The following is a 9,180-nucleotide window of genomic DNA, read 5'->3' on the forward strand; positions in this document are numbered from 1 at the left end:
ATAAATAAACTTCCTAATGTACTTACAAAGAGATGTCCTATAGCCAAACAATTTTTATTCCAAGATTGGCTCTTTTATATTTGATGCCGCTGATGCTACACATTTTTTTTAGATTAATTTTTTTTATTTTCATTATAATGATATTAAAAGTAAACTCCTTTTGAAATCTTTATTAACAGTTTTTTGTTCTATATGTGTTTTCATAAGTAATTCTTAGCCCATCTTTTATCCTTCTTAAAACTGAATTAGACTCACTTCTAAAATGAATTTTCTTTAAAAAGAACAATCCCTTAGATATATATTATGAAACACTTACCCCATTATAAATATTATCTTAAATATTATGAAGAAATATTTAGGTGCTGTCCCCTGTGTATGGATGTTTTTGTTTGGCATGCTAATGTAGTAGGTTGGTTAAGGTATGTTTTTTTTTTTTTTTCTCTTCCAGATGTCATTTAGGGGTTCAAGAAAACCCTATTGTAAAAACTACTGAAACCCTATTGTAATTGTAAGGATTATTATAATAAATATAATCATAATAATTATTATTATTATGCAGACCAAACCGTAAGGACTTGAAACCTGACCAGAACCGGGCCAGATAGGTCACAATTTGGGGAGACACTGGCAAAGACTGACCCCAATAGGGGGCGCTACAGCAATCGAAAATGCCAAATTGCACATAATTACTAAACCAGAGGTGTCGAAATCAGTTCTTATAGGGCTATATAAGTTGTCTCTGAGCAACTTATTATGTTAGGACAAATTATGTAAAATAACTCATAAATGACTACTTACTTTACATTAAATTCCTGCTTTCAGATGCACTCACAGTTTAGTACTTATTGATGAATATTTCAAATATGTATAGACCTACATCCAAAATAAACACAGAATGTTCCAGCTCAATTTAACCCTCAGTTATTACACATGTCAGCTTTGACCTTGTGTTGTTAATATTCTAGTGAAGATACCTCTTGAAAATATTGTTCTTCTACTCCCAAAGTTTGATGTGAATTATGCATCTTGCATAAACTGCAAATTTTTTAAAATCTTAACTCTTTTATTAGGTTTATCTGAGTAAAATGTGCTGGATGAACCACACAGGCCCCAAAGTGGGAGGATTCAGACAAATATCAGATTATATTAGTGATGAAACCACCAAATTTGGATGCAAATTAATATCTAATCTATGTGATGATACAAAATTCAAAGAGTAATAAAGGCAAGTCTATTGGAAAACATTTGTCCAACTGGACAGGTTTCAAAAAGAACCTGAGGCAGAATCGAACTGATAGCACAGACATGTAATAAGAGTGTGTTATGTCCAACAGCCTTAAGGGTTGTGTAGATATCATATGCATTTTTTCAGTTCGGGCAAGAATTTTGCCACTTAGCATACACTACATATAGGAACAATCTGGTTGAGTTACGGAATGTTAGGAAATAATAATCATTTTTTAATAATCTTTAAAAATTGCTTTATATGAGCTCTCAAATTTGCTCAGGTTTTTTTAATGTTAATTTTGCACCAGCAAAATTCTGAAATAAGAAAGAGCCGTGAACTTCTCATCTCTAATTTAGAAAGCAGCCACATCTGTGCCAAGTGAATGTAGTAATTGCATTTATATAAGGCTCCTCTTGCATTTGATCTACAACTAAATAATGAGGTCTGTATTGAAACAATATCACTAATGTGGAGAAAATGTGAGTAGTGTCTCTATAGTGTCGCTATTATTGCTTGAGTCCTTAGATGAATTTGTTAATCATTTCAAAAGAACTTGCATTTCAGGAGAGATTGCTTTTTTGAGATGGAAAAGTATTCAAAATGTGTATTAAAAAAAGACAGACGCGTAAGACACTGGCAGTTACTGATCTTTCTTCTCTCTTACACCATTCTTATAAGAAGTAAATCTTATAATCTCTCATCATGCCCAATCAACACATCTAACACGACAGAGGAAATATCAAGTCCAACATGAAAAAGTCTCAGTTTTCATTTCAGTCTTCGTTTGAGAAATTCCATCAAAACTCTGAATGTAATGATGAATCCTTAAGGTTCCATTAGAGAGATATTACTTTGTCTTTGTTTTCTTCACTTGTATAAGGGCCGATAGATTGGCCCTTTATAAAAGGCAGGCCTCATCTATCTGTGCAAAGACGGGTATTTAAATTGCTCTGCTGGCCAAAAATCAGGCCAATGGATCAGGCCCTTATCTGGAACAAGGCTGTCATCACTCTCCAGCTGGAAAAAGAGGAAGAACCCTGGCACAAGCACCTTCTTCGTTGCTGGTATGATGGATATGACCTCTCTTGAACCTTGGATGACCAGTTCACTTGGTGTGGAGTCACATCAGGGCCTGGTAATCAGGGTCATTCTCTGCCTCTTTCAACGTCATATTCTGCATTCTGCAGGGGAGCAGGAAATAACCTGTTCAAATCGGTCTGAAGTGAAGGCTACTGTTTTATTCAAACTGGGTCTTAGTTTAATCTTTTTTTTATGTATACCCTTGATTTTCTCTTCTGATGCACATTTGACTCCATCCATCATATATAAAGGTATACACATTACATAACTGGGAAATATTTTTTTTGATTGATAAAATGCCATTGATCATGTCATGATAAATAACACCCTGAAATCATGGTGTTGAAAACACATTCATCAAAATGAACATCCAAGGTCAATCTTTGCCTAGGGAAAAAGTACTGTATGTTTGAATTCTTTTTCTTAATAATTTCCCAAGAGCTCAACAAGTCAATTTGAATTCGAGGTATAATCAGAAAATTCTGCATAAGTTAAACATTTAGTCACCATACTTTAGACCTACTTGATCTAAAAAAATAAATAAAAATGAAGCAAAACAAACAACAACAAAAAAACAGTCCACTTTAGCTACTCTCACTAATTCGGTAATTCTCTCAGTTTCATGAAAATAAATAGTATAGTATCTGGACTTCTGTACAGCAACACACATTATTACTGTAAGTTACTTGCTAATAAAGTGGAGGCGTGTTTATGGCGTGGAGGAAGGAAAGCTCAAAAATGTCAAAATAAATACAAAAAGGCAGTTCTGTGAAGTTGTAGGCAGTTCCTCCACTCAATGTGTGGCTTTATCAGTCCGTGGGCAAAGAAAGAGGTCCTTTCCTCTATTCGGTATGAATGCAGCTGGCATAAAATGTATGAGCCGGATTTTGGCTTGCAGTAAATGCCCGCAGAGAGTTAACAGTGAGGTGACTCAGAAAGGGGGCTCTTAAATGAGAGCATAGACCAAAATATATCTATTTTTCTCATTCTCTTATCAGAGCTAGTGGGCTGCTGTTAAAATAATCTGGAGAGAGCTTGAAAAATAGCCCTGGGTTCTCCCACTGTATTTGAAAAAGCGGAAGCAATAATTGTAGGTTCCTGTCAACAACTGGAAAACTTCTAATCTCATAAAGTTCTAATCTCAATAAAATCTCATATGCAATTAAATAGTTGTATTACACTACACTTAGAAAAACACGTTTCTGATTGGTCGGTTGTACAATTAACACTCAGACTTGCCTGGAAACTAGTGCTATTTTAATGTTTCCTGTATCACTTCGTAGACTTGGTCACTCTTGTTTCATACAAAAATACAATCTTTTGTACTTGTTATTGATTGTATTGAAAATTACCTCAGAAAACTTAAGATTTCATATTACTGTAATATGGTTATTACTGCTGTGTTCATCTTGTTGCTGTTTTGCACATTGTAATGGACTATTTTTTTCTTAGCAGAATCTTTAAGATGATATACAGGTAAGATAATAATCATTAAAAATTAATATTTAATGTCAGTGCATTTATTTTTAAACCAAATTCACATTTAGACTTACACATTGAATTTATATATATAGTAAACTGTAGTTAGGCATTAACTGATGTACACTCTTTAGAAAAAGAGTCTTATATGCACAGTGTTAATATGAAAATTTCCATATTGATTTTTCATGTTTTCCAGCATTTTGAATTATAGTGTTGTGTTTTAAGATTAAATGTCAATTGTGAAAAATTATCAAACAAAATTTTTGCTTTTCTGTTTCTGTACAGTTTTTTTTTCTTCCAGTGTAGTTGTGATTTGTTCTGTGTACTGATACCTTTAAACTTGATCATACTTAGTCTCTAGAATTCTCTTGCACATCTGAAAATATCAATAATGCATGAAATGCTTAATTTGATGAAAGAGTAGTCAGCCGTACTTATCTACCAAATCATGGCTCACTGCAATGATCACAAAAAATGTGATGACACAACAATCTGTTTTCATCAGCCATGACATTGAGTCAATGAAATGCATGTTTTACAACGTCTAACTGAGATAACTGCTGGTGCACAATTTTTAAATAGTTAAGAGAAAGTAGAAAAGGTTTTTACACCAACCAACAAACAAATAAAATTAAGTAATATAAAATGAGAGCTCAACAAATATTTCATTTGCAAAATAAAAATAAATACATCCACTGAAAAAATAATGTCAGGTAACATTCAGAGAGAAACGAGGTTCTTCATTTGTAGGGGTGGGAGACTAGTAATGTGGATGTGATGGGACAGAAGAGGTCTGAGACAGAGCAGGCAGTCCATCTTCTCTTTCTAATGATTACTTTAGCTGAATGCTGTAATGGGGTCAAATGTCACAGTGTGTTTGATTTAAAGTCGCTGGTTGATGGCAGGACTGTACGTTCAATGAAAACCAACTTTAGCTGAATGTCCACATGATGACTGGTGGACAGAGATGGGCACAAATACAAATACTTGCTCTTTGAAAATTGTTTAATTAAAATGCAAAATACTGGTGTAAGAAAAGTTTTAAATTAAAATACAAGTAATTTGAAAATATAAAAATACAAACAATATTTACATGCAATCATTTAAAGTGCGAGTGATCGTTCCATTACATACAGGAGTTAGATACACATAATAAGAGAAATATAAGTGCTTTCCTCTCCTTGAACAACTTATAAACAACATATACTTGAACCCTAACACTTGACAGTGTATCAAATATATTGATCCATATTTCTTAACATTTCCTGTGTTCAGTTAAGACACAAATGATTGTTTTCTTGAATATAATCAAGCATTATGCACTTTATTTTCTCATGTGTTTTTATCGCTCCTTTATCGTTTCTTTATACGCATGTCAAAACTTAAACAGTCCTGTGAAACTGTGTTGTCAGTCCACTATTTAGAAGTCAGAAACCCTTGTAAGTAGCGACAATGGTGGCTGTTAAGTGAGCTCTGGCCAGCAACTTACTCTTGCACACACTCTATAGTAACGTGAGCGAGCGATGGCCAATGTGATTCACCGACAGGCAAACAAAGCAGGGCCAGGCCTGAGGGACATTATGAGTAAACAGCCCCTGTAATGGGCTCTTAATCGGACCGGGCAATCTGGAAAGGGAGGCTCTGAGCTGTGCCCGACCAACAGCAAGCTGGAGGTGAATATGTGGCAGTTATTATTAGCGCTATCATTGATCAGAAAGGGAGAGTGCGGCAGATGAAGTGGAATGATGGATTTCATGGCTCCAGCCCACTCTCACTGCCGGCGCCGAGCAAGGAAAGAAGGAAAGAGCAGGCACAAGAGACCACAGAGAAGATGGCTAACTGTTGCTAAATGAATTAGCTGTGGTCTAAGCTCATTTTAATTTCCAATCATTCACTTTTCTGTTCTACACAGCAAAAAGGATACTATGTGTATATATATATATATATATATATATATATATATATATATATATATATATATATATATATATATATTCCTTTAATCTTTTTCAATCACTATTCGTCTTCCCCTTCCTATGAATAGAGACTGAGTTACTTTATTTTGTCAAACACAAAAGAAGATAAACACCAGGGTGCTCTTTTCCAGCAACAATAGAAGACCTCAATTAGAGGCTATGATGCTAAGTTTCTTTCAACTTAGATAGCTGCAATTTCTGCTCACTGTGTCTTTAAGAGAAGATTTTTCTGCAATTATAAATGGCACAGAGAATTATGGGATGATGGGATGCTGCTAAATTCTCTTATATCATGTCAGCAGTTCATTGTGGAGAGCTGCCTCTAAAATAACTGGCTTGCTCACTCCAAATGTCAGCTTAAATTCCTGCCAGATAATCAGCAAAGCATACTGACAATATTTATGAGGCAGATGAAGACAATTGTACATCTAAATAAAAAAACACCAGTGAAGACTGATGTTAGCTTTATATCTTAATATATCATACTTACATACATAACTAGGCATGGGCTTGCATAAAAATGCTAGATTTAACCATTTCCAATGTCCTTTTGTGTTCTTTCTTTCTTCAATTCATTCCTCCATCAGGATCATGAAAAGGTATTGATGAAAAGTCTATGGATATCACTGAAAATCGGTAAAACAATGACATTGATGTTCAGTGCTAAAGTAATACAGATCCTGTGCATTTCAGTCCGAATTGTACATAAGAAGCAAGAAGTCATCTGATCATGTCAGCTCAGCTTGGTACTGTAGAGGAATATTGAGCAATCAAATTTTTTCCAGAGGCAAACGTTTTTACTTCTGAATATGTTAATGATGGTTACATTAATATTTCTGTAATCAAGGCATTTCTCTTTTCCTGATTACATCTTAACTGACTTCTTACCTTCTAACTTGTTTGTCCTAATCGAGTGTGAGATAAAGAGGTTATATAAAGACAGTGCCTGTCTGTTTAACATTTATGAGCTGAAACTGCCAATTCACAGCGGAGCCACAGGCATGGATTAATTCATTTGAACTCAGTAGTTTGATAGGTCTGGATACAGGCCTAACAGAATTTAACAAGAGAGGATTTTATGAGGATATGGTTAGCAAACAGTTGAGTTTAAATCCCATACGTATCCTTTGATTGTTTGTATTAATTGCACATTCATTCAGAAACTATTTTCTAATTGATCAGGCTTTGTCATTCAAATAGCCTGAAGCAAAGCTTTATGTCCTTTTTGGAACTGGCTACTCTTCTCTAGCAATTGTTCTTGGTGATTTAAATGATTTTTCAGGTGTGATTTACACAGTTAAAAATTAAAGCTATCGGGGAGATGTAGGGAATGAAAAAACAAGGTATGAAGAGTCCTTTTTTTTAGAATGGGGTTTTATTAAAAATTGAACACAGGATATCAAACACAAGTGCAATGATCATAGATATCCGACTAGCATGTTTATAAAGCTGCAGTCGGTAACTTTTGACGCTCTAGCGGTTAATAAACAGAACTGCTTGCGTCTTGCGGAAGAACATTGTAGCCGGAGCTACTTCTCTCTGTTTATGTCTATGAAGAATCACAAAGGTACTGGGTTACTCCGCCGCGGTATCCCCGAAGCAATCTAAAATAGTCCGAATATAAACAATATTATAGGTGTACCCTAGTGATTCAGGACAGGCTAAAAACACGGTTTGGAAAATGGATTCATATTGTACTGGCTTATTATATACATTTTGTATACTTTGGACACAAAAAAAAGTTACGGACCGCAGCTCTGATTGGTTGTTTCTTAACAGGAGCGATGTATTTCTGCAAATGGCAATAGGACCACTGGGAGGAGCCAGAGGAGCTTGATTTTTTTCACAGATTATCTGTCTCATATTCTACTGTTAGGACATAATGACAAGTTTAACAAATATGTAAAAAATATATATTTTTACAAAAGTTACCAACTGCAGCTTTAACAATGTAAAATTTATAATGTGTGGTAAACAGATGTCTTTGACCTGGGGTATTGCCTTACTCATGAAACATGTTCTAAAACACATAAGTTAAATTTATTATTTAAACTTAAAAACACTTTTTTTCACTTCTCACATCTCACATCTCAAGTGTTCTGTGTATATATGGACCCCAAACTCTCATACATAAATACTGGACTCTTTTTACAGACTTTTTTCAAGGTAATGTACATTTATAACAATACACTTTGTGTTTTCTTACCTTGGCATTAAATAACATAAATCTAGTTAACACTGCTGCATTAAGTCTGAGGGAGTGATGGCAAATTTGACATCTTTCTCTATTTTAACCAACAAAATAATTTTTTCTATATTATTTTCCTGTTTTGGAAAGTCATAAAATGCAAATGAGAATGCAAAATATTTATTTGTTACGTTTTAATTCACGATTATAGATGTTTACCAAACTATTATGACTCCTGGTTCCAAGGACCCTGGAAATGTTCATTGTGTCCTTTCAGTGCAGCTGAATAGACAGAACATGTTTTTGCATTCAAAAACATGCAGGGCATTAGAATGTCTAGAAATATGTTTTTGCTTTTCATTTAAACTTCTTTTAACTTGAGAAACATGTTTTTAGAAGCAGTGTCACGTGCAAGATGCTCCAAAAGATGTGAGGCACAAGAACGACGTTCAAACAGGTCTGTCTAGTGCATGTTTACTCAGAAAAACAACTGAAATGTAGCATAGTGGAATGCAAATACATGACTTGTTTTGAATGGCTTCTACTGCGTTCTTAAATTTTGGTGAACTTGTTCTGACACTAATGTGGACTGCAGACTTCAGAGTAAAATAAAAATGCTTTAAAAAACAGGCCAGTGTAGATGGAACTGCCATTGAAACACCGATTTTATTAGCATGCAATCTCCATTCTGAAGTGTGCATTATAATTTTCTCTAAGGCTTCATCTTATCTTTCAGAGGAAGGGGTGTTCCCTGCAATAAATTAGAACCTTAATTACATGCATGCTTATAAAGCAGATTAATCAAGATACACTAAATCATGCACTGAGTGGACATCTGTGGACATTTGAACAATGGGACTGTTTACCTCACCAATTTAATAGCAATAAGGCCATAATTGGTGCATGTAAACATAATGCCAAATATGACAGATTTTACTCTGTTTCTCACACAAAACTGTTGTATAGCTCCAGAAGACTTTGGATATACTCTACAAGTCATATGGACCACTTTTTACCATATAGTGGTTCTTTTGTGTGATTTTGAAAGCTTGACAGCCCCAGTCACAATTCACTTTCACTATATAAAAAATAGCAGGTAGAATATTCGTAAAAATGTCACAGATGTGTTATTAGTTAAGAACGACATGACGATGAGTAATTAAAGACAGCATTATAATTTTTAGCATACAGTACATAAAATATCAAATTCTATCTTTTCAAATTCT

The sequence above is a fragment of the Carassius gibelio genome, chromosome A21 (assembly GCF_023724105.1).
Source record: "Carassius gibelio isolate Cgi1373 ecotype wild population from Czech Republic chromosome A21, carGib1.2-hapl.c, whole genome shotgun sequence".
Taxonomy (NCBI): Eukaryota; Metazoa; Chordata; class Actinopteri; order Cypriniformes; family Cyprinidae; genus Carassius; species Carassius gibelio.